At 40.0% G+C, this 27,187-nt stretch overlaps 1 protein-coding gene and 1 long non-coding RNA gene across 4 annotated transcripts in view; one reads left to right on the plus strand and one right to left on the minus strand.

Moving 5' to 3' along the window:
- Positions 1-27,187, plus strand: part of LOC119491416 (limbic system associated membrane protein) — a 622,005-nt gene that overhangs the window by 172,511 nt on the left and 422,307 nt on the right. The window lies entirely within an intron of this gene.
- LOC119491418 lies at positions 1,934-3,051 on the minus strand. Its single transcript, XR_005207605.1, has 2 exons — positions 2,718-3,051; positions 1,934-2,413 (listed from the first exon to the last, which is right to left on the minus strand). It is a non-coding gene; the product is annotated as an uncharacterized LOC119491418 (long non-coding RNA).

Consider the following 27,187-nt stretch of genomic DNA (forward strand, 5'->3'; position numbering starts at 1 on the left):
ATTACCTATTATCTCCCCAAGTCCCAAATGAGTGTAGCATTTTTAAAAGAACCAGCCTCATTTCCCATAAATCACCAGGGCTCGGTGTTGGAGGAAAATGTGTCCAGGCTGACTGGGAGCTCCACGACGTCCTTCTTTGTACTTCTGTCCTTTTCTTACATTTATGTACACTGTAAAAAAAAACATTTTGTTTACAGTTTTTTTCAAGAAATTTTACATTTTTTGTCTGTATTTCAAAATGACAGAAAAAAATGTAAAAATTACATGTTTCATTTGTGATTTATATGTAAATGGTCTTAGATTTACAGTATTTTTTGTAATCACAATCGTAATTATCTGTATATAAGCTTTTCTTGATCTTTTTTAAAGATAATTATTCTTTTTTTTACAGGGTTTATGACTCTATTCTAACAATTAATTTATGTTAGAAGAAAAGGATTTCATGGAATTCTAAAAATATTTTTTGTAAAAATACAGATTTTTTTGCAAAACTTCTGAGAGTTAATGTAAATTTGGGCTTTTGCAACGTAAAATTACATGTTTCATTTGTGATTTATATGTAAATGGTCTTAGATTTATGGTGTATGACTATTCTAACAATAAATATATGTAAAAAGTCAAATATTTCTTGTAAAATTACAGTAATAAAGGCTAATTATATAAAGATAATTACTTTTTTTTTTTTTTTACAGTTTATTTATGTTAATTAACGGACATAATTTTTCTGTTTTTTAACAGACATTTTCTGGCGCCCCTGCTGCCGGAAAATTTCCGTTATTTTACACTTTTTTTTTACACTCAAATTATACCGTGCTGTACACGCTGTCAGGTACATTCTTGGCCCTCCAGAATCACATTCAGCCTCCTGTGAGGATCTGTGTTCTGATATTCCCTAAGAATGTAAAGTGTTGCTCTATAATTGAGACCACTGCTGTTTTAATATTGTCCATGAAGCCGCTGTATCTCCAGGTCTGTAGTATCATAATGAAATATGGATGCACTGTATGCCTCCCTTGTCTTGTGTATCCTCCTGCACAGCCCCTCAGCCCCTAAAATACTCCATTATTAATATCTATATTGCAGAATCTCCCACTTGGTGAGATCATGTCTCATCTGTATGCCAGGTCTTTCTGCTTTCAGCCATGCAGGACTAAGCTGTTTCTCTCTGCTAAACCTCATTCAACCTCTGACATTTTGCCATTTTCACTGGAGATGAGATCTCAAATAAAAAAGCCACCGTATCTGACTGTTATCACCATTTATAGAATATTTCACTCTTATCATTTCAACATTTCAAGGCTTATATACCATATATATTTTTACATCGACATTCATTTTTCTATATTCCTGCTTGAATTTCAACCGCTCCAACATGAAGGACAATTATTGAACTCAGTGTTAAGTGAGTATTCATATTTATATCTAGTTATTGTACACAAAAGAGATCAGATCTGAGAGCCTGGGGGTTAGGCAGATGAGATCCAGCTGTTTTGATGTATTTTTAACAATGACCCGTTTCAGGCTGCTACACCTGCTGCATCACTATCGTTAATACTGAAAAAAAAACTATACAGATAAATATATTGATAAAGCAAAGCTCATCATTGTCTTGATAACCCTCCCAAACACCTATAACAACCCATTTAATATAGTGCTTAGACTGATGACTGGTGCCAGCCCTCTTCACTTCTGATCCGGCTCCCTTGATGTGCAACAGTTGGACCACGCTACATTATTATTATTAGCCTACAACAATGTGTTGCCATGCCCTCAGTGCTGCAGTATGTGTTGATTCAAAACAATAGAGCCCTCTGTGTTTTGTGGAGATATTGACCTTGTTCAATTAAACCAGCATTCCTTCCACCTGGACCAGTATCATAGTGTGTTTTTTTTATAGATTCCAGTGAAGTCAAAAACAGTCACAGTCTGAAGTAACTTGAATGACTGAGAAGATATTGTTCCTCTCCCGTATGTCTTTTAATGATTATTACTGTAAAACCTCACAGTCTTCTTGTATTTTGGTTTAACACACAGTGTGTAGAGGAGATGGACGGTATTTCCTCAAATGTATGCATTGCAGAGATGTTGCACAATAATAAAAGAGAAAAAAACAAACCAATGGTAAAAGTCTAGTTAAGTTTTTGGATACATGAGAGAGATATCTATCGATCTGCGATTCCTCCCCAGCGAAACTCATTGTTCAAAAACTTAAGCAACCACAGGACATAGTCATAGCTCACCAGCACTCAGTGGACATAAAAAAATAACATTTATAGAACTGACTGCAGACCCTCGAGGCTGAAAAATGAAGCATAGTTGAAATCATCTGTCCGGAGATGTTACAGAACTGTAGTCGTGCGGTGCAGAGAGTTATTCATCAGAGTTTATCTCACTGTTCCCTCTGGAAACAATTCTGCAGTGAATACAGGTGATGATGGATTAAGAGGTCATGGACTCCAGTCTTGGTTAACATGCTGAGAACACGTCTCTGTGTGTGTATAAATGTGCGTTCTGAGCTTCATATTATCTGACTGTATTGTGGAGTCTCTGTGTAAGACAGGAGACTAATACATGCTGTATGTACTCTATTAAAATGAGTCTATTCAGCAATAGAAAAACTATTCAGAGCAGAGGTGAAGACCTTGAACTCGACAGGAGTCATTAGACAAAAAAATATAAAATCAAGTCAGTGGTTGACGACAGCTCCTCCTACATACCTGTGATACAGGTATGTCTCTTTTGTTATTTCAGAGTTTCCAGATGAATAGGAAGCACAGAGTGTCCTCTGAGACCTTCTTTACTCTAGTACACCCTGAGAAGCAGTGGGTGGAAAGCTCTTATAAGATAATACATGTACGTACAGTTGAATGTGTGAACAGTTCTGCATTTTCTGGGCTGAAGGAGAAGAAATGGTCAAGTCTGGTTGGTGATTGTAGTTTCTTTTGGGGGACAAGAGGAGGCTTTTTATATTCTTCTTCTTTAAGATGTATAGTCCTCTCTGCATCACTGTAATATGAGACTGATCTCATTGTAACAATGTTTCTCAGTTGAAGAGAGTGTTTTGAAGTGGGGTTGTATGAGTTACTTATCCATAGTCAGTGTATTACCTACAGTAGATGACGGTCGGCACGCCCCCATTATGGAGAAGCAGACAGGAGTTACCACACAGAACCAAAGCAATGTACTGCTGTGGACAGGGCCGGCAGAAAAAAAAAGTTTGTAACTCCTGTCTGTTTCTCCATACTGGGGGCGTGCCGACCGTCATCTACTGTTGGTAATACACTGACTATAGATAAGTAATTCATACAACCCCACTTCAAAACACCTGAACTATTGGAAATTTTCAAGTCAAAACAAGTACCTCAAATTTGGACTTAAGTACAGTAGGTGAGTAAATGTACTTAATTATTCCACCTCTGTGAACCGCACTGCTTTAACCTGTATGTTCGGATCCCATTGAATACAGTAACAGCTGCCTCACTGAGGTGAAACACAGTGAATGTGTGAGTACTGTCAGTGGGAGTGCAGCGGGAGAAGAGGGGGATGGATTTTGTCTTGAATGTGGAGCTGCTTCATTGTCACAATTCCAGGAGCATTCAGAGCTCTCAGATGCAACATGACACATTTATTTTCAGTTTTTTTTGGCTCAAAATAAAACTTTTTCCAACTTAAAAAGCCTTAACTTGAATTCCAGAGCAGTTAGCAGCAGTGATCCGTCGCTCACATCCACTTTTTAGGCAGCACTGACACTCAGCATTCAGCTTCATTCATCAGGAGAGCATTTACAACCTTGATGGTGGAAGTTTCACTACTGACTTTTTTTATGTCAGGCAAACAGATGGACAGTTTGACCCAGAGCTCCTCAAGGCAGCACAGCTGCCAGTTCATGCAACACTTTGACACCCAAACAGATAATTATATAGAAGGTCAGTCTCTGGGTCGGTGCATTCCTTCAGCAGTCTGCTGCTTTCACAGTATTAAACCAGACTTATATTTCAAAACAGCTCACTTAAGGAGAAGAAAGACGGACTGCTTCTGAGCAAACATAACATGCTGACAGAGCAGCGATTCTCTGCTTTCATTTATCGGAATCGATAACAACGAGATCAGTCTTCATGATCTCAACTGGACCTCCATCCAATAATAATCTACACTGATTCATGTTCATACAGAGGATTATAGATTCAGGGTCAACTGCAGTTCATTTTCTGAGAGCTGGATCAATTGTGGTTGTGATATATGTGATGAGGAGTACAGTACAGCCTTTATATCTGAATGCGTGGTACTCTGTGGTTAATTTCCCGACAGTATGCTGGAGTCTAAACCTCATTTAATGTTTCTATCAAGTTGTTTGGCCGCATATTGGGTTCAGATTAAAAACTGGCTTCTCAGAGCCATCATCTACATGCTGAGTGTTGATCTGCACCAAACTTGTACAAAATGCCTTTGACATTCATTGATCTACTTTAAAATCACCACACCCTCAGGGATCACTGTCCCCTCCCACTGTCCTCTCTGCCTTTGTGTTTCAGTAGCCAGGTTAAACAGAAGCAAAAACACAGACGGTCAATAGGTTCAATACAGAGTGCTGATCACACACACTTTTTGCATTTATCTTAAATGGTGTTTAGTTGCCAAATAGTACAGTTTGAAAACCTTGATCCTGTTAAAAATCCTCTTTTTTAAAGTAATTTCTGTAAAATATTCATCAGGTAATCCTTTTATTTTACCTTTATTTATTCAGGGGGAGGTTCACTGAGAGCAATGCTAGGAAGGTGCAGTTAAATGTGTATATGTTCATGGTTTCCTACCACACAGTCCATCAGAGGACACTGATGTTGGGCAGTGTGATGCGGTTCACTGCAGCCCAATCCAGCTCCTGACCCCTATCAACCTTATGGAGCTGAACCTCCGACCTCCTGAGTCTTTTAATCAGCCTCTTTAATGGGTATTTAGCAGTTTAAGTCATCCTCCTGCACAATCACTCTTTGTGGAGAGACATTTGATGTGAGAAAGTTGACTGTTGGAATAACAGATGCTGGATTGTAATAGTTATGAAGGGGAGACAGCAGATTTGTAGATCAGAGGAAACATTATAAACTTGATTGGACAAGAAACTTAGTGTGGATCAGACTGATGAAGGAGAGTTTTCTCATCCTGCTCTCTCCCTCTGTTCTACTTCCCACTTCCTCTGTTCCTCTTATTCTCATCTGTCTGCTAACATCATTGCTGAGGAGGTCTGTGTAGGTTGTCCAGTCTGTCTGTGTTTCCGTAATGATGAACTGTGGTGACACAATGCAGAGCAATGTGGATAATGTTTCCCCCTTTTTGAGATTCAGTGCCTAACAAACTTAAACTTCAGAGTGAGTTCATAGTAATGGACCTCAGCACAGTTAACATTTAGTTCCAAGGACACAGTCTGAGCTTGTTTTTCATCAGAGCAGTGTCCTTCTGTCTTTTAGAAAGAGTTCATATGACCTGCATACATTTGATCAGCCATTCTGTCTGTTCATCCATCCACCCATCCATCCATTAACCCTGCAGCAGTTTCACCACCAGTTAGTGTGAGGAGAGGACTGTTTGGCGTTTGATCTTGGCGTCTCATCTTCCTCCTCCTGGCTTGTCTGCATATCAAAGCCCCCAGCTAGAGCCCTGCCTGCTCTCCAAGACCTCAGTCAGTGCGTCAGACGTGTTCATCCACTGATTCGGCCTACATGTAATCTGGTGTTGATCTATGTTTCTGAACGGGTAGGATGGGGGTGTACGACTTTATCGTCCCCTCAGATAAACTGCTCTGCTCTGTCAGTATTGAGTTCCCTGTCCCACAATCACACAGATCAACATCATTGTGACACCACTGGTCTTCTGGGTTCTGGGAACAACAACCGTAGAACTTTATGTCCCATGTGATTACCCAGCAGGCTTCTTCTTGTCATGCTGTGTAATTATATTGCAGCTACTCATCCTCCTCTGTGCTGACAGAGATTGTGGGGGAAACACGTGTGAGTTTGTGGCGATCTAAAGATGTGTTATTTGGCAGAGAGCAGAGAAGTGTTGAGGCTCTTGGAGCAAGCGCCTGAAAAGAAACCTGAGAGCCACAACATGCAATGATGGAACCACCTTAAACTCCCACCTGCTCTACTGTGATCGCTGCATTTGTGGGAAGTGGAATTTACAATTGTAGCACCTCTCCGAATGATAGAGCTGATTTCCATTTACAGTACGGCACTCAGAGGCACAACAAAGGTAGAATACTTCTCCTGGCTGCTTTTTAAATAGTTTGCTATTCATTCTGACTTCATTATATATTCACAGTAAAGTGCACCAGACTGCTGCATATTTGAATAGAGAAATAAAATGGTCCTGGAATCCTAATGTTGATCACCCAACCCTGTACATAATCATTTTGAAAATGAAGACACTGAGCACTGTGAACATGTACAAAATCCCAGAGGCTCATTTTGTTACTGGGATGTTTAAACAGCCTGCTGCTGTCATTGTCTTATGAATATAAAACATTTAGTGGATCATTAAGGGAAAAAAAAATACTCAAATGTTCTCTCTTTAATTTTGCTACTGTCAGTGGCTAAATGTGGTCAGTACTGAGAAAGAAATGCATTTAATATAAATATTGTTCTTGTTTCAATTAGATATTTTATTAAAATGTTGACTCCCATACAGGCCAACTCATCTAACTTGTTTCATGGTTACACATGTGTACAGCTTGTGTTGGTGCATGTCAGCATATAAGAACAAGTTGCTGGTAAATAATCAGACAACTGTCATAATGTTGGATACTTAAGCATTTTCTTTGATTCTAAGTCAAGTGACGCATCTCACCAAAAGTGTAGACGCTCAGCCCAGTCGCACAGCAGTTCATGAAATAGTAAAACAAATGTAATGTATTGATTTGTGTACATGGACACAAATTTCCCAATTTTTTCGTGATGATCAGCACAAAATCAATTTGTATGTAATCCACGTAATTGTGAACTGGGAAGTATAAAGAGCAGCGAGCGCCGCGTAGGGAGGAAGTCCTGGTGGATGGGTAGGTCAGAAAACGCCGGAATTTTGCCCAGGAGACTGGTGTTCGTGTTTCGTGTGAAACCAGAAGTCGACGTTAATTTATTTGTCACGTAACTTCCATAATTTACGGCACTTTCAGATTTATTTTAACCTAAAACACACAAGTTTTGTTGCCTAAGCTTAACCAAGTTGATCTTTATATTGAAAAGACTGGAGCAGAAGTTGACACCTGCGTCACATGTTGCTGGACATTCGTACGAAAACGCACACAAAATTTGCTGAAAGACGTGCTGACCATCACGAAATAAATCATCACAAATCAAAAACCGGTAGATTAAATTTTGTGACTATTTCACAAACTGCCATAAGACTGTGTTGAGACTCATGATGAGGTGATATTTTTAATGATTACCTTATCTTTTATATGATTACCTTCAACTGAGAGCATTTGGTAGCAATCCACTGTTGCTCTGCAGTTCATTTGAACTTTTTTTTGCCATCTAAAAATTGAACCAGCGCAGCTGTCAGTTTAGATTTTATTAATGTAGTCCACATTCTTTTCAGATCTAATTTAATTGAAATGCAACAACAGTAACACACCATTTAAATAAACTGCTGTTTAAGGTAAAAGTGATGAAACCACTCAGATTTCTCCAAACATATTATACCTGCTGAAGCAAATAAGGTCTGGTTGGCTGGCAGGTCAAAACAACATAAAATGGGCTCTAATAGTAAATACTTTGGCTGAGGCCTCTAGTCTAGTCTGTTCCATGGAGTCCAAGAGCACTGTGACATCTATTTCACATGTGAATCCAAAACAGGTATTTGTTACCAGCCGTGTACATTCTATCTGTTAGGATGCCCTTCTAATGTTTTCTGGTGTTTTTACCAGGAGGGACGATGCTGACCTGAGTCAGAGCACTCCGGCTCCGCCCCCGGACCCACTAAAGCCATTAGCTTCCAGCCATTTGATTAAATGTGGCCATCGATTCCCACAGGAAATGAGTCAAGCAAACCATCACCTGATCAGAGCTGCCAGCTCCCTAATGGAGAGAGAGATAGAGAGCAGGGCTGGGGAGAGGGATTGTGGGAGGTAGGAGTTCACATTAACAATGGAGGGATGAGAGGTGGGAGGAGATGAAACAGCTTAATGTGAAACACAAACACACACACTGAGAGACATCCAGCACCATATTGTTCCTGACTCATTGGCAGCTTCCAGCAGCCTGAGGGCTTCACATGTTGTTGCTTCAGCAATGAGGAGTGAGAATGTTTAAACATAAAGGCTTCAGATTATTTATCTGCTGCAGTTATTTTCTGCTGTGATTCATATTCTACATGCGGCTTTTGCCTCTGTTTTTAAGTCTTTGAAATGTCCCATTATGTTTCTTTATAGTCCCATTTAGATGCAGATTCTCGGCTATCTCGCTCAACATTATTTCTCCAAATGATGTTGCTCCGTAGCATGAAAGAATACGGTGTAAATCACATTATCGACTGTGTGTTTTTGTGTTGGGGAATTACATTTTCATAGTCTGATGTGTCCCTGCAGTGAGCAGCTGAGAGCAAAAAATGTGACTAGACACAGTGACAGGTTTATAGACACACTGTGTACCACCCAAGGTTCACTCTCCACAGGTTGTGTGACATCAGGGTCTGTTGTTTTAATGCGGTGTGTCATACTGACAGTGTCAGGAGAGGCTCCAGGAGAGGATGTGACCCACAGAGAGGTGAAGAGAGACACAGCAGGCAGGAGGCCAGGAGAGAGAAACACAACACATTCTACTGCCAAGGTTGCACACCTACACAGATGCACACACAGAGCCATGTTGCCAGAGGCTACTAAGTCGACTGGCATAAAAATTCCCACTATTAAAGCTGCTGAATGGCATTAGCAGCCTTCAGCCATAGTGTAGGACAAGAAGCAGCCAGTCACAGCAGGAGAGGCCAGAATGGGAACAGTGGGGGAGCAAAGAGACATAATCTGTCCCAGAGGTAAAGATACAAGTCTGACACAGGCAGTGATGGAGGTTTGAAATGACAACCTGGATCTGACTACAGATCTGAGAGGCTGCCACTGTAGATGAGGGGAAGAGGAAGTGAGAAGCAAGGATAGATAGTTCCGTCTATGCTTCTGTCACTCCTTCCACCAACATATGCCAACACTAAATATGTGATGGGGTCTTGGGAAAAGAAAGGGGACTCATTTTGTCAGAGATTTCAACTTGTTAGTTTTGGCAAATGCCAGCACAATGAGGAAAATAAATCCTCCACATTTGTACACACCCACTCTCATTCTCCGCAAATTGTTTCCATTTAAATATTGTGACATTTGAATGATTTGATTCTGTCCTGATCTGTTTTCCTTCCGGAGAGAAATTTGTGAAGAGTTACTGTAGAAGGAAAGTCGGCCTGGATGGTGATGACTCATAAATGTACGGCTGAGTCCTCCAGGGATCCTGAAAATACACTCGGTCGCCAGTTCTAGTTGCTTGTCAACAACTTCCTTGAATCATTTTTTCCTTCTCCTCCAACATCTCCATCATCACTCTGTTACTTCCATTATAATGATGGTTGTTGTTCTGGTCCGGGAGGGAGACATTTCAAAGTAGTCAATATAATCACAGAGCCTCTGCCTCCACTGCAGATTGAAATGTGAAATGAAAGCCAATAAGAGTAGGCTCTGTTGGGGAACCTCAGCTCCGGCTGAAGGTCAGTGGACCATGTAATGAGAAAAAGAACAGTAGTCACACTTAATAATCATCATTTTTTATTTTACTGTATGTTTCTGTAGTATTCCTTTCCTGTAAATAGAATCATAAAGAGCTTTGTTGTATCAGATGCTAGTCACAGTAGATGAGAGCAGAACACATAGAATAGAATAGAATAGAATAAAATAGAATAGAATGCGTACATTCTAATAACTATTGAATCAAATGACTGAAAGACATGTTGGATAAAATGGTTTCTATATTGCTGATCCCACTGTAGCCTGCAATGTCAGATTGTTTTGGTTCTCCAGCCTGCAAACAGTAGATATGGTATGTTTGACTCGTGTGGCTCTCACCAACACACAGTCGAGACAGCTGAGAGCAAAAGCAAGTGAGTATCTAGTAAATATTTAAGCATCTATATTGAATCAATGGACCAAACCAGAGATCGTCGGACAGTGAATGTTAACTTGCATTTGTCAGGCGACCAGAAACAGAACTTCAGTTCTGACTGCTCGTGTGTCTACTGGATGTTGTTTGTTAACAGTTCAGCCATAAACACTTGATCAGCTGTCTGTTTATTAGGACAGGGTTTTCACCTCAAGCTATGGTGTATTAGCAGCATAATAACGTTCCCCATAGTGTGTCTGCATATTAGATATGTGATGGAGTCCAGAGGCCTCGTCCTCCCTGGTGGAGATGATGTGTAAAAGCTCACTGAGCAGCTCTTAATACATGTAATCCTACAGAGCCCCGGGGTGGCAGCATTAGAGAGGGAGATGAAACACACCCTCAATAAAGAGGCTGCACAAGGCTGACTGCACTTCACTAAACATTACGGTAATTGAATTTACACCAACTGTATATAGATGGCTGTCAGGTATTTAAAACACAGCAATAAACAAGATCCAATCTTGTTGTGGGCATATTTTGATGGAGCATGTTGTGTGATAGCTGAAATAATAGACTTTAAAGGTGCTGTGTATGATATCCAGAGCATTAATATAGCAGCAAACAACTACAGCTGCCGCTCAGCACTGTGCTCATACAGCGGTTACAGTTAGAGTGGATATTTATATCAAATATAAATCAACTGTCACACTTGCCAACATCAGTTTGCAACAGGTAATTTTTTTCTTAAACCAATTAAATCTGAAGACGTGTTGGGATCTTCTTCTGGAGTTGGTTTTCATTTGATCTCAACTCATAATCACCACTTTTGTCACTTTCGGAGCCAAATGAAAATCTTAGAATTACTGTAAGTGGTTGAAATCCTGCCAATTTACAATAATTGTGTAGATAAAAGCTCTCAGCAACACTGCCCATATTTTACAAAGTGCACACTTACATTCTGCAAGGACCCTCAACCTTTCTCTGACTCTTCCATTTCAGTTTATAACCTCTTCCATTCCCACATGTTTAAAGCTGCTTTGTTAATGATGGATAATTATACTGGAGTGTGAGGTGAAGACCCGATTATTCCATGTCACCATTGTTGAGAGGCCTGACGTTAGATTAGTTTTCCACGGCTGACCATCTGATATCCCACTGAAACCCTCTGGACAGACTCCAAATCTGTGTGGGAGTCTGAGTTCAGGAGGATGAATGACTTCAAGGCTTTTTCTTTCTCTCCACCCTCTAAAGGAAATTGGACTCAACTGTCCTCTTAATGCACATTTGAAATCAGTCCTACACTGGCTGAACACTGACCAATGATCAGATCGAAACATACTGTACAGAATGAGAGATATATGGGAGGCTGGTTGGTGCTGAAATGTAGTTCCTACTCATGTAGAACCTTAATCAATGTGGGCACTGACCCAGCTCTCTGAGCAGAATGGATGTCCATTCAACGGGAATAATGTTTGACCGCAACCACTCTCGTGTAGAAAAAGAAATAGCATTTTACAGTAGCCATGCCCATTTTTATCAGATCGACAGTTACTCAGTTTCAACATGTTGTTTTAGGTTTACAGCAGTACAGAGAAATACATTTCCAGACTTGCTGCATTCTATGTGACATTGAAATGTCATTTTGAACCTTGCCAGTGAATAGACCTTGTCCCTGGTGTCCAGTGGTCCCTTTAACTCAGCCAGGCACAACCCGGATAAACAAACGTGTGGGATCATCACCTGTAAAGTGAAAGTGTTGGTGTGAGGGATCACCATGCTAATGCCAGAGGTTGATCTGATGTTGGCTTTTTGACCCTTGAACGTGGCACTAAAATCTGTTTCTTGAACCTTGCAAAGTGTCCTCCCTGGTGGGGAAGCAGCCTGATCTTATCTGTAAGGTTATGAGGTACAAATTGGAAAAACACATCTCTCTGCACTCTGCACAACTATAAGTACAGTTGTACATTTCTCCAGGTAGTCATTGGGTCACTGGATGCCACTGGGTGTTATTTGCCCTGCTGTTTCAGTTAAGTCCATTCCTGCTGGTAAACTGAGATGTATTGAACCTCTGGAAGTCACCAGCACAAGCTTTCTTTGAACAAAGTACAATACAAAAAAAAAACAACGTAACAAAAATACTTCTCTTGTTAGTCTGGGCAACATGTAGTAACCTTTCAGTTACCTATCATTAAAATCACCAAGTGTTTATGGTACAAATTGGCAATAGTTTTGAAGAATGTCAAATCTGCTCCACAACAGCCGAGAGGAAGTTTAAAGTAAACAAACTTGAAAGATTTCACTGTATGATGCAACTATTTCATCTGAATGTTGAAGCGAAGGAAATGACGAGAACATTGTCTCGCTGTCAAAGTCGTCAAGAATTGTGTTGTGTGTTTGTGTCGAGCTTCGGTTCTGCTTTCCGCGAGAACGGCCGCACGTACTTGAGCTGACGTGGAATTGTGACAAGGAAATGTTTGGATCTTTTATACTCAGTGCTGATTTCTCCTCCAGTGCTCTTCAAATTTTCTCCGCCCGTCCGCGTAGTTAGAAAGTCAGACTGCAGTAGATGCTGGACGGTCATATTTTCCACAGAAACCCTCAGACTGAAACACTGGAGCAGGTCGGACTTTGGAGAGAGCAACATGTGTTTAATGAGAGCTGCTGGGTGTGCTTGGGTGCGTGCGTACGTGTGTGTGTGTGTGTGTGTGTGTGTGTGTGTGTGTGTGTGTGTGTGTGTGTGTGTGTGTGTGTGTGTGTGTGTGTGTGGCATGGGCTGCGTGGTGGGATAAAGTGGGAAGCGTCATGGCTGACTAACACAGATGAGCCGCTGGTCTTCTCTCCACCTCAGAGGATTCTGTTCATCTCCTGTTTTAAACTCTCGCTCTGTTCTTCTCTTCTCTCTCCTCTCTAGAGTCTCAGCGTTATCCCCACAGACTGCCTTCCTCTTTGTCTGCTTCTCAATAACTAAAACATCAAACTGCAGTTCTCACATTTCCCTTAGAAGAGAGGAACATTACACAGTATTTGCGATTGCAAATATGTGTTATCATGTTTTACATGATTACTATAATACATATAAACTGTAAGGAGTAATGTTGCATTCACAAAACGTCCCAAATGACATTTTTATTTGGAATTAATGGAAAAATGTCAAAGATAATATAGAAAATGTTTTTCCGCTCTTGTTTGAATTTCCCACATGTCACGGCACAACAGTGTTTCTCAGTTTACTAGACAATGAGGTGTTTTTGGTCTCGCCACAATGTTTGTCTGTAAATTTGCACGATATCCCAAAACCTGTATGACACATTCCAGTGAAATTTGGGAAAAAGTAAAGCCAGATAGCTGCTGATAGCATTGACATTTGACCATTTATAAAACATTTCGCAATTTGGGCTCAAGAATCCTTCACTGTGAGGTGCAGACAATACCTCATAAGCAAAATGTACTGCCTGAATTCCTTGGTTTAAGTGCATCTTCATATGCAGAATAGAATAGAATAGAATAGAATATACTACATGCAAAGTCAATCTCTGCCTTAACCCATTGGCTACAATTTAAAAAATAAAAAATAAAATAATAATTCAGAACAGAACATCTTTTCTGAAAATTTCATCCAATCTTCCCTTTTTTCTTTACAAAACAATATTTTTTATTTATGTATTTCTTTATTTTCATGTGGCACCACTTTCTTATAATTTGCTGCTTTGTTTAATTCCAACCATATTCTGATATTCGGTGTGCACATCTCTTCTCAGTGATCATGAAAGATTGCAGTGCACATAGAGATTGTAAATCTCTAAGCATTTTATTTTATTGAAATATCAAATGTAGATGATTGTGCCATGCAGCATTGTTAAAAGTCTCCTCGTCCACCCAGAGCTCTCAGTCCCTTTGTGTCCTCCCTAATCTCTATTCTCTCCTGCAGTTGATCCACTCAGTAAAGGCTCATTACTATTTACAATGAACCGTTAAATGTTCACATTAAAACTCCATTATTAAGAACTGCAGAGGAACTAATCTGTGAGTCTGAACATGAAGGTGAAGAGAATTAAAGTCAGATGTGAACCTCATAACTACGAAGAGTCCCTGACAAACTTCTCGACTACATGATAACACAATCTATAACCTAACATACCCTTGATTTACTAGTTTCCCATCTCATGTTTTACTCTCTGGAGCTCTAGACCAGTACCGTCCAGTCAGTGTCTCTATGTGTTGTGTTGGTAGCCTTGGAATCAATGAAACATTAAAGTGAATGGAGGCTGGGTGCTGTTGAAGGCTCCCATAGGGGCTGCTTATCCTTCACAGCTGATGGAGCTCTGACTCCCCCCTCCTCCCTTTGCTCTGCCCTCCTCTTCTATCTCTTCACTTCTTATCTCCCTTTTTAATTGCTAGAATATCAGTAAACAACTGAGACAAACAGAGACAGACAGGTGGGGAAATAAAAACTGAAACAGACAGGTGAATGCAGATAGACAGCGTCCAGGTCCAGCAGTGTTCAGTTCTAGTCTGAAACAACTGAACTCAGATCAGTTCTGCTGGATGGCTTGCCTGTTGGATGGATAACAGACAGAGTGGCATCACTGATATTACTCTGAGAGTCAATCACACACTGTTTATCCTCTCATCTCACTCTTTCATTGGTTCAGTCCTCTACTGAGAGAAAACCTGTTCTGGTTTGATTGACACTGACAGGAGATCAGATCTAAGCTGTGAGCAGAGGAAATTATACAAACATCATCTGCTGACTTGATCTCTCTCCTCAGACAGACAACAAGCAAACAGAGTTGAGTAGGTTAGTCTGGGTGCTGTTTGATGTTTGAAGACATCTGCTGCTGTTAAATTGTTTGAATATATAATCCACTGTACGGTACCATCTTTAGGCATTTATGCATTGCTATTCTTTTACAGGCGACATACATATGTATAACATACAGTTATATATTCAGGATTAATGCAAAATAAGGATTAATGGGAGTTGGATTTTACACAATACAGTAGCTCATGTAGTGAGCGTCATACCACTATGAACAGATAAGTGCACATGAAAATGATCAAACTAGGAAATAGCTCTGTAGTGAAGTGGACCATTATAATGGAAATTCTGGGTAATAACTCTCAATATTCATATTGGTTTTCACTTCAAAATGAGTGGGTTAGATAACTGGGTCAAATTGCACCTGGTTAAAATCAGCCTGAGGCGTGTTGTTTACGGCCATAGAAGATGCATTTGTGAAGCTTTTTATTTGCCGCATCCCTGATTTACAAACGGTGAAGCCGGTTGATGGAATTCCATCAGAACTGATAAGGAGAGGTTGATAAAATAAGTGCATTTTATGGTGGCTAACAAACCACCTCACGCAATGCATGCAGATGAGTGTTCAGCCTCTCGGGGAAAGGTGCAATACAAATAAACTTGCCTTGCCTTTTGCAAATGCATGGGGAAGAAAAACACCTTGAAACAGAATTGTTAGCATATAAAAAAGATTATATGAAGTAGCTGATTTTAAGTCATTTATATATCATACAAATAATAGAGGCCCCAGGATACTACCCTGTGGCACCTCACATCCTGTAATTCTTCACTCCAAAAAGGTCCCATTAACGTCAACCGTTTGAGTACGATTTATGACTGGACCCATTTCAGGGACGGCCCACTGAGATTCATAGCTCTTAATTTCATTAATGAAATGCTGTGATCTTCTGTATCGAATGCTTTTCGTAAATCCAGTATGACCATACCGCAGAGCTTCCCTCCATCCACTTCCCTTCTAATAAGGTCTGTTAGAGACTGATGTAGTTAACATAGATTTAATTAGCTTCATTGATATTGTCTCCTAAAACCATCAAACTGGATATAAAAGGTGTGATTTCCACTGTGATGAGAGTCTGTTATTGCGCCGCGATTGCTTTAGAATCCACTCTGTCTCAGTCTTTAAATATTAATACACACATTATCTTCAAAGGCATCATGTGTTTGATTATTTCTCCAAATAAATTGAATAGTGGATGGATATTTCTCCCCTCAGGCAGATTTGCGAAGGCAAGGCAAGTTTATTTGTACAGCACCTTTCAACAACAAACCAATTCAAAATGCTTCACATAAAACATAAAAGGGATTTACAAAAGATATAAAATAAACACAGCGCACTAAAAAAAAAGATAATAAAAAAAGACACACATAGAGTATTATAAAAAGAGTAAAACAAATAAAATAGAATATAAAAATAAAATACAAGAAGACAAATCAAACAGCAGAATAAACACTACAATTCAGTGGACTGAAAGTTGGAGCATATCTCAGGTTTTTTTTGGAATTATTGCAGATGTGTGATGAGATATGTGCCTCATAAAGACTGAATGCTGCTTCTCTGTGTTTAGTTTTGACTCTGGGGACAGTAAGCAGACTGTCCCAGATGATCTGGATGGTTCATAACAGAGCAGCAGCAGAGCAGAAATGTATTTTGACCTGAAACCATTCAGTATTTTAAAGTCATCTTTTCCCAAATACCAAACATTTGCAGAGATGTGAGAACTGGAGGGGCCACAAGATGTAAGAGAGCTGAGATCCATAGATTTCTGTTGTGTTAAAGCATACACACCTGACATTTCAAATCACATAACTGCTCAACCCAATGTTTGCTTTCAATCAAACATCCAAACCACATTTCTATAAAGGCCCTCATTCTATCACAAGGTATCAACATGATGCCGGATTAGATAAAAACAGTTTGAAGGATAAGTATACATCTGTTAGAGTATCTGAAATATCAGTTTCTTAGATAAGAAAGGATAAAAAAGAGAGAGAATGCATTCTTGAAGTGGAGGTAGAAAAAGGAGAGACTTTATGTCCACCATGATCCTTTATAGCTGCTGACCGTGATGATGATGTTAGATTATGATGTTACTGAGGCTCAATGGCCCATGAGAAGCTATAATGTAGTGAGAAAATGGAAAGGAAATTGACTTTTCTCCACAATGTCCTCCTTCCAAATAACACTATATGTGAATACTCTGAGTCTGGAACAAGGATGGATGTTGTAATGAATAGCACCACTGGGAACTAAGTGGTTGGCAGTTTGGTGCGTCTCACATTCACTAAAAGCAGATTTAAGACTGTAAAGATTGTATACTTTCCTAAAGTGTCCCATTCAGATGAATTGTGCCAGAATCTTCTCGTTCATGGCTTTGTTTGAATTGTTAGTTTGTGCGTGAGCTCTTACATGTGTATGTAAATGAATGTATTGAATGTTTTTGGCCGTGAGAGCTGAATGAGATTTACATTAAACATCAAAGCCAACTAGCAGCTCAGTTTGTTAGCGGAACTACTTTAGAGACAGAAAGAAGCTTTCTAGCTTTGTGGAGCTTTCACACAATGAACTGAATATTACAGAGAAATCCACTCTATGGCTTTAGTTTGACCTGATTTCATTTATAAATTTGAGAAAGTGGATGCTGTATTGTCTTGATTATAACACAGACTGTGTCCATATTAAGGTATTCAAGATTTTCTTTGACTGTAGCAGTCCTATTAATATTGATTGTATGCATGACATGCTGGACTAAATGAGATTATTAAGAAGTTTTGCTCTTAGAACAAGTTTTTTCGGCATGTCTGAAGAACTTTGACATTTCAAGGCAATAAAAACGTTCAGCACTCACAAATACCCACACACCTTTAATACTGGAGATGAAAAACTCGTTTCATTATCAGCTTTGGCATTTTCTGAGCGCTTCATTTGTCATCATTGAGTTTAGGCTGTTTGCCATGTTTCTGTTCTAATCTTCCACAAGCGTCATTCTCCTCCTTTAAATAGTGAAACACATCACAACAACACACTGATCTGATGTGAGGAATGAGGTGTGATAAATTACCACTGATGATGTTATTTTCTGTGTCGGTGCTGTTTGAGTTGAGTTGAACTGTTTCTTCAGAATGGATCCTAAACAGCTCTGAGATCAGTTCATCAGATTCATCATTAGTCTTCTAGACAATTTTCTTTTGACTGTGAAATAGTGAATGATAAGGTTCCAGTAACTAGTTCCTCCAGGTATGGACCACTCAGTCCACTGATTGTAGAGTGACAGGGAACCAAGAGAGAAAAGAGAGAAGAGGAGGACAGACTGCCAGTCAGGGTTTAGTCTACTGTTGATGTGTGTGAACTGATTCATAACCAGACTTAACTGGTTGTCTCATAAATCAACTAGACATGATTTAAATGAAGCTGTTTGAAACTATAGAACATAATTAATAATATGTAGTATATGTCTTTATTATGGAGTCTGTTTGATGCACTATAATGGGACAATAGAGTCCATATAACTGTTGGACATTTCAGAGGAACAACAGGTTGCATCAGACTGACAGATTGCAAGATATGAAGGACATAATATAGTGCAAGGATTGTAGCCACGATGAAGGAAGAAGGGAAGAAACAAAGGAGAGGGAGAAAAGGATGAAGGATACAAAGACTGAACTGCAAAACGTAGCGAGGCAGACAGAGGAGGCTCAGAGAAGGATAAAGAGATGAAAGCAACAGGAGGCTCTCTGCTTTGCTCTCTCTCTCACACCATAAACACATTATATGAACAGAAGTCATAATGTAACTACATTTCACTCTGCTCCACATGGACCACCTCATGTGGTTAGGAAGGAATGAAGAGAAGAGAGATACCTGAGTAGACAACACTGTTTTTCACTCACCTTTTGTTTGCTGTTTGCTGCTTTTCATTCTGAGTGATTCAGGTTTTTAGAGTTGAGCTGCAGTTTCCTCTTCATCACTGTCTCTATGGTCTTTACCTGCTTCTCACTGTTACACTTTCAAGGGTCTTTCAATACCACCTCTCTCTCTCTCTTCCTGTCACTTCCAGATCACACACCGTTGTTTTCTGTGTGACATATTCAGCTTCCTTCTGTTAGAAGTTAAACATATATAATTGTGTCCTAGCAGAGGTCACCTGTGATGTCATCACTTCGCTTGAGTGTCTCACTGTTGACATCAGTTTCATTCCAGAAGCTTTTAGTCACACAGAATGCCACGCCCATCTGTGACATCATCGCTCGGTTTGCTCTGTCTGCGTTACAAGGACAAGTGAGGAAGGAGTAGAAATGATCCTTTTGCTCTTGAGCTGTTTAATGTACTGTAGACTGTGAGATGACTGCAGCCAGCAGGGATAATGTTGGCTATTTAACATGAGCGTCCTGTAGATAGTGATTTTACTAAAAAAGGTCAAACATTTTTCTACGTATAATTTAATTGCTGTTTATTTCCGTGTGCTGGCTTTAAGATGATTCGGTTCATTTGTGGTGTTTGGTTGCTAACTATTTGTCTTTCTCTCTCTCTGTTTTTTGGGATGCTGTTTCCTGGCGGTCTCCATCCTGAACCTTCCTCTGTGGATCTTGACATGCAGGTAAAACACAACTAGGGTCTACTTGTTAGTTTGTGTGTGCTGTGTGTAACTGATCAGGGCTACTACTTGCTAAAGGGAGAGTCAGCCCAATTACTCTTCTTTTGCTTGGAGCTGTTTTGAAGGATGGACGATGGATTAAAAAGGTTGTTTCCTGTTGCTGAATCGTCCCAGTCCTTGCAGCTTCCTCCTACATTGGACTGTGTTGATTTTGCTGCTTGTTTGTGTTATTCCCCCCCATGCAGGGACAGCCATATGGTTAGTTTGTTTGTGTGATGAATTGCATTCGTCAGGTTGAGCAGCCTCGGTGGCAGAACTGCTCACAGCCTAAACCCAAAGATCATAATAACGGCTGCACACCAGAGCTCATTTTCAGAATGCTAAAAAGCTGTGTGTGTGTGTTTCCCGCTGTAGGTGTTCTAAAGTCAGGCTGCAGCACCGGGAGCAGGTTGTCATTATTCATGAGAGGAGGGCAGGTTTGGCCCCGCTGTGTCTTTTTAAATGTTGGTCAAGAAGCCTCTTTATTTCTTCACAATATATATATATATATATATATATTGTGTGTCTGAAGCACTATAGCTCATGCATAACCAGCAGGTGTGTGAATGCCAGTCTGGTGGAAGAATTATCTCATAGAAAAAGATGGTGTGTGTTTCTGCCAGGCTCATTTTGATTAAGGCAGCCTAAATGGATATATGGGGACATGTGAGGTCACAGTAGGCAGCTGAGAGAGTAGTAAGTAGTCTGGCAACATTTTCTCACACACATCATCTGTATTCCCACCACCGTTCACACCTCTCATGTACTGTATGTATCAATGATTGAGCCCTTGAATCCACCAACCCTATGGTTACATTCATGCTACATGTGGACTGTGGATGCAGTAGCTACATGTTTTCATGGTCACAGTTCTCTTGAATGTAGTACTTTAACTTTTAATAACATCACTCTGAATCACTGCGTAAGAAGTGTGATCACGTACAGCAGCGGCGGCACATTATCCATGACTTGACGGTCTAATCCTGCATGCACACATAACATTTGATGCTGTTCCTTTAAGATGTGGACTGTTGGAATACAAAAAAGATCCAGCATGGTTTGAGAGTTGAGATTAGTGCTGTGTCAAGTTACATATCGGAAACACAGTTAGACATGGCCGACACGGTCGATGGTCTTAATCTGGAGGGAGGACTTGGTCTGACAGGAAATGTGAAGGTGAACGAGCTAACAAGTCTGCAGAGACTCAACAGGAGACTCCTCAGGGGACCAGCTGAGGTCTCTCCTTTTTTCTGTTCAATCAGTTCAGGAAATTCAGCTGAATCCAGCAGCTCGATGCGGGAGAGAGAACGATGAGACTGACCCAGCGTGTAGGTGGAGGGAAACATTATAAAAGGTTGAAGTTTGACTTTGTGTTTGCAAAGATATTAAAGAAACAGCTGAACGAGGGACCGACAGTCCGTCAGTTTGCTCACTAACAGGAAGGTCACAGATTTGCAGGTCAGCTTCTGTGTCGCATGTCTTTTCTGTTCAGACTTCAGTGACTCAAACCTGACAGATCCACATTCGCAGCATTCAGGACATCACAGTGACTCCGTGCAGCTCATTGACAGATACGTTTAATAACTAACAAACAAACATAATGTGTCAAATGTCAGATCTTCTCAGGAGAAGTTGGCAGTTTCAATTTAATATAATGTCAGCGGGTGTTTTGAGACTCAGGTACCTGTGTGTGTGTTTTCTGCCTCAGAGAAACAGCAGCCTTTCATGTTGGGTAGCCCAGAGATATTGCACTCTGGCATTAAAAACAGCCTCAACAAAGGTTTGCACCCATGTTGCAGACAAACACACACATATACTCGCCCTCTCACACCATTCTGAATTCTTCTTCTTCTTTTCTTGTCTCCAGTAAATCAATGTGTATTTTTCCCTACAGACACACTGCAGCATCAGAAAATGCCGCGACAGCTGTACTGTCAAGTTCAATCACGACAAGACGAACCAAATGGTCCTGGAGAAGTCAGAAACATTTGACCCGTGACTTTTTATTATACCGGATCCTCTTTTCATGCTGGTTTCAGAAGATCGTTTCTTAGTATTGAAAGTCAGTGATATGTAGGGCATCATCATATGACATGTTTCCATTCACAAATACTTAATAGTAAGAGAAACAGTAAACACATCACATATACTGGCTGTATATCACTAGGGGTGTAAGAAAATATTGTAAAAATTAATATTGCAATATTATGTTTTGAGATACTCTATGAATTCTCAAAAAACATAATAAATAGTTTACATGTGTTAGGGATGCAAGTAGGAGCTTATCTAGTTGTTATAAAACATTAAATATAATTATCATTATCAATAATTATGAGTTAGATTCAGAAGCGCCAGACTGGTAGTCTAAATAGCAAACTACTCTTAATATTGTATTAAATGCCAGTAATTATGTTGAAGATGGTATTTAATGTCATCATGGTGTTTAATATCAGCAATGACTTTTAACAGGCCACATGGGAGAGATCACATGACCCAGAAAGGGAGACGAGGTGAACCAGCAGAGAGAGATTTAGTCCTCTAGCCTCCATGTTAAAACCGTCGATGTCAGTGAGCTGCATGAAGAATGGTGGTGTGACAGTTTAATACAGTTAAAAGGTTTCTGCTGTGGAGCTTCAGATCTACACTTTAGGCTGTCATGGTCGGACATCTATCAGAGCTGTACGAGACAGAAAGGAGGAAGAAGAGGAGGAGGAGAAGGGTGGACTGTACTGTAAGAGAGTCATACAGAGAGAAAGAAGACCATTTTTACCCTTGAAACATGATCAGTTTGTCAGACTTCTCCAAATGTGGTGGAAAAATAGTGTTTCGCACACTAGAGAGCTTTTTCTTTACACACTGTGGTCTTCATTACTTAATTACTACTGAGTTACTGCATAGTACTTTATGACCTTGCAAATCTGCCTCCATCCAATACCCTCCAAACAGTGTAGACATTTTTTTTACAGTTACAAATATTAAATATTTTCTTTTATATTTGGCTAAAAGATTATTTTTTTTCAAAATAAAATAAAATATTTTCACACATGACAAAGTATTGTTTGACACAATAATTGCATGTCAATGAAAGACTCACATTAATAATATCTGAGCATTACTTCACCATCACACAGCCCTTTCTAACGGGGAACAAAAACTGTTATATCGCTCTTCAAAGCCACCAGATTTCATTGACAAAAACAGTCATTTTACCTCTCAGAACACAGCATTTGTCCATGTATGGATCGGTTAGTTTGTTTGGGGGTAATGTGTGACTTTTGGATCCGAACATATGTGGCATCCACAGACATTGCTCAGCTTCCGTGCCAGTACTCCTCTCGGCTTCTCCAAACTAAGAGCGTGCCGACCGCCTATGGACTATTGATAACAAATTATATGTAGCAATGTCATGCAGAAACATGCGTCAAGTCACATAGGATAAAGTCTTAAGGAGGGAATTTTTATGCTGAAACATACGTATGTCAAAATGTTAATGTACAGATTTAAGATTATATATGAAATCTGGTTGTGCATATTTATCTTCTGATGCTGGAATGGCTATTGATAAGCCCATTGCCCCCCCCCCATTCCAGAGATGCACACACAGCAATCTGAAATGTAGCGTCAAATTGTTTCTTTCCTAATGGGTTGACAAGACAATTCCTGCAACTCGAAATCTGGAACATAATCATAGGTTGACTACAGAAACAGCTTGCTAGCTGAGCTCACTTTTGGGATGGTGCAGAGTGTCCAAGTACAACGAGAACAACACAGCCATAAATCAAATGTTCTCAGCAGTCACAGATAATCAGCCGGGGGGTCTGGTGTGATGTAGCAACTGGGATGGATTCACTAGAAATAGACATAAAGGCTCGTCAGATCAGCAGAAGAAACTAGAGCTCCTAGAGTTATTAGTCTGAGTTTGCAACTACCGCAGACTCTCTGCAAGTTTACTGTGAATGACACAGTTCAGCTGGTCACCGCGTCAAGACGCAAGCCTGCTGTATAGATGTGGTGTATGCATACGATTAGAGCAACTTTGTGCCATTCTGTAATCTATTCTCATAAGTGATGGAGAGTTAATTGGCTACACCTTTAGTCATAAATAAATAAAGAAAATGCAATTTATCTGCAAAACAATAAACCCAATATGCATGTAATCCAATAGTGCAAGGTCGAAGATGCTGCTGCTGATGCCGGCTGCCGTCCTATCATCTCTAGTAAAACCTTGAAAAATTATACTTAATAGATAATAATGATACATAATACATAATTGATGGACAATTAAGTGGTTCACCATCAGTTCACCTATGAAGAAAAAAAGCAATGTAATTTGCAAGACACATCTGTCGTCACGAAGAGTAGGTCATGAACCCATTACCTGAATCCTAATTTAGAATGGAGGATAGAGAGAGATCAGGGAATGAAGGGTATACACATGATGACGTGAGCCACTCTCTTCTGAGTTAACAGACAACTGTGTTGCATTCACATGTCAGTGTACAGTCTAGTGTACAGTGCTTCATTTACACTAAGCCGGAAGACTGAGTGCAAATGAAAGTTCTCCGCTGTAAGGGGTGTTTGCATATCAAATCAATTTAATTTTAATCACTAGCAGATTATTTCTTTGTTTCTAATATAGGACAAACCAGCATGGTGTTTATTTCAGATTAGATTCAGTGCAAAGGCAAATCTATAAGTGAAGCTGTTACAAGAATAGACCAATAATGAGCTGACCCTGGTTTACATTTATGTACAGCTACATTCAATCGGAGCACATGTAAGCGTTTTATCATTCAGTTTAGAAGCCTTTGTAAAGTTGGTGGTAAACACTCTTTCTTTTGTTGTATTAAAATTTTTTTTTTTTAACTTGTAAGGCATGTGTCAAGGATACGTTCATGGTTAATTGATGTAATTAATTATTTAGTTAATGATTAGTTAACTGAAGAATAAAAACAGGATTTACAGAGGGGTATCACACACACCATTAATATAAATGAGAAGAAGCAGAGGCCTAAGGGGTGATCCTTGGTGCACACCTTTTATCAGATTAATTAAATCCCTTGATGTCGTTTTTTATATATATATGAAAATTAAAGCAGATTTATGACCCCTGCAATAATACACTGACACCTCTGCATTCAATATAATCTAACATTTATCACCCTATCACCCTGACTCAACCTCTGTTTCCAACTTCCTCACCAAGCAAACCTAATGAATTGCACAGTAGCTTTTGAAAACAAAATACAAACACAAATTGGCATGAAAGCTACATGTTGACATGCTGAAAATCACCAACAATGTAGCGGATTTCTTATTTTGATGTCCATTACCAAATTAATAAGAGGCCGTTGCTCCTTTTTATTTAATTTTAGACTGAAAAACAGCAAATTCTAAATAGACAAAGAGTGTGAAATGTGTATTGGTGGAGGAGGAAAACACACACTTTTCTTTGGTTTCACGCCAGAAACCCAGCTGCCAGAACACTGTTAATTAGCACTGTGGCGTCTGTTGATTCCTGACAGTAAAGCATTGTGTGTGTGCAGTGTATTGTCAGCATATAATGCATTAATTCTAATTTCTCAGTCCTGTGTTGAGATGGTAGTTGACCAACACAGCATTGGTGTCACATATCCGCTGTCTCTCCCGCACGCACACAGGATTGGTTACAGTTGTTCAGTGTGTTCAGGGGTGGTAATTGGATGTCATGTACAGTAGGAAGAGTAGGGAGAGTGAACACACACACTTAAATGTAAATGGGATAAACTTTCTCCACCAACTGCAGCGAGTCTGTTTCATCTGAACTTGGCTCTTCTTCAAACAAAATCTGAGCTTTACCCTGGCACAGGGCCTCACAGCGTGTCTGCTTTTCATGAATATGGAGGATTGACAGAACCCCTGATTTAAGGTATGAACGCAATCTAATCTCTTAGATGTCAAACTGATAGGCGAGAGTCATATTCATGAGGTTGTAGACAATTTCTTCCATGAAAATGTCAGTAAAATCTATTTGTTAGAGGAGGGAAATGTCTTGACTGAATGCCCAGACTGAAATAGCTCTGCTATTGGATGGATTGTGATGCAATTTTGTACGGACATTCATGTCCCCAGAGAATGATTACTGATGTCTTTGGTGGTATCCTAACTTTTGTTCTAGTGCACCAGCTGGGCTAAGTTTTTACTTTTCCAATGAATTGCACTCAGTGGCTACCTGATTAGGTCCACTTGGACACCAGCTCATTATGGCAATTATCCAATCAGCCAATTATGTGGCAGCAATTCAATGCATGCAGGCATGGTCAAGTGGTTCAGTTGTTGTTCAGAGCAAACATCTGAATGGGGAAGGAATGTTAAGTGTCTTTGAATGTGGAATGATTGTTGGTTATAGAAAGGGTGGTTTGAGTATCTCAGAAAATGCTAATGTCCTGGGATTTTCAACAGTCAGAGAATGGTGCGAAAAAAATAAATAAAATCCAGCTAGCCAATCCAATGACAATGTCCAGACAGCATATCTGAACGTACAACACATCAAGCATGGAGTCGATGGGCTCTAGCAGCAGAAGAACACAGCGGGTTCAAATCCTGTCAGCTAGAAACTGGAAAACGTCGCCTGGTCTGACAAATCTCGACTTCTGCTGCCACATGCAGATGGTAGGGGCTGAATTTGGCTTAAACGACATGAATCCATGGATCCATTCGGGCTTGTGTCAACGGTTCAACGGCTGGTGATGTAATGGTGTGGGGAATATTTTCTTGGCTCACAGATATAAGGCCCCTTAATAACAACTAAGCATCATTTAAATGCTGTGGGTATCGTTGCTGACCATGTGATGATCCCAGTCTACCCATCTTCTAATGGCATTTTCCAGCAGGATTATGTGTCATGTCACAAAGCACAATGTCATCTCCAACTGGTTCCACCAACATGACAATGAGTCCTGTGTACTCCAATGGCCTCCATAGTCACCAGATGGGACAGCAAATTTATAGCATGAGTGTGCTGAGAAATCTTTGAGAAACTTTGAGACACGAAAAGCAGCTTGTTGAGTCCATGCCACTAAGAACTCAGATTGTTCTGGGGTCAACAGGAGATCCTAACCAGTATTAGAAAGGTGTACCTAATAAAGTGGCCACTTATTGTACATCTCTATCTACAAGACAGATTGACACATCATTTTGTTCAGGCATCCACGCTTCTCAAATGATGAATCTGACTAACTTTGGTGACCAGTGTATTTTTCTTGTTTGGCTTTGAATGAAATGGCTATTGGAGGGTGACATTTTGCTCAACCCTTAATTTTTAATCTACTGCCAACTTCAGGATAAAATTTGTCCTTTACATTGTTTTATAACTAAACACCAGCAAAATGAATGTGCTCCCATCAGCTTCAGCTGTGCTTTGTGTTCAGTGCTAACAGGCAAATGCTAGCATGCTTAGACGCTAAACTAAGATGGTGATCATGGTCAACTTTTTTCCTGCTAAACACCAGCATGTCACCATGTTAGTCATTGCAAGCATGTCCGTATGTTGATGTTGGCATTTAGTTCAAAGCACCAAGGAGACAAACCGAAGATGCACTAACTTTTGACGGTTGAGTTTCTGCCAG

The sequence above is a fragment of the Sebastes umbrosus genome, chromosome 7 (assembly GCF_015220745.1).
Source record: "Sebastes umbrosus isolate fSebUmb1 chromosome 7, fSebUmb1.pri, whole genome shotgun sequence".
Lineage (NCBI taxonomy): Eukaryota > Metazoa > Chordata > Actinopteri > Perciformes > Sebastidae > Sebastes > Sebastes umbrosus.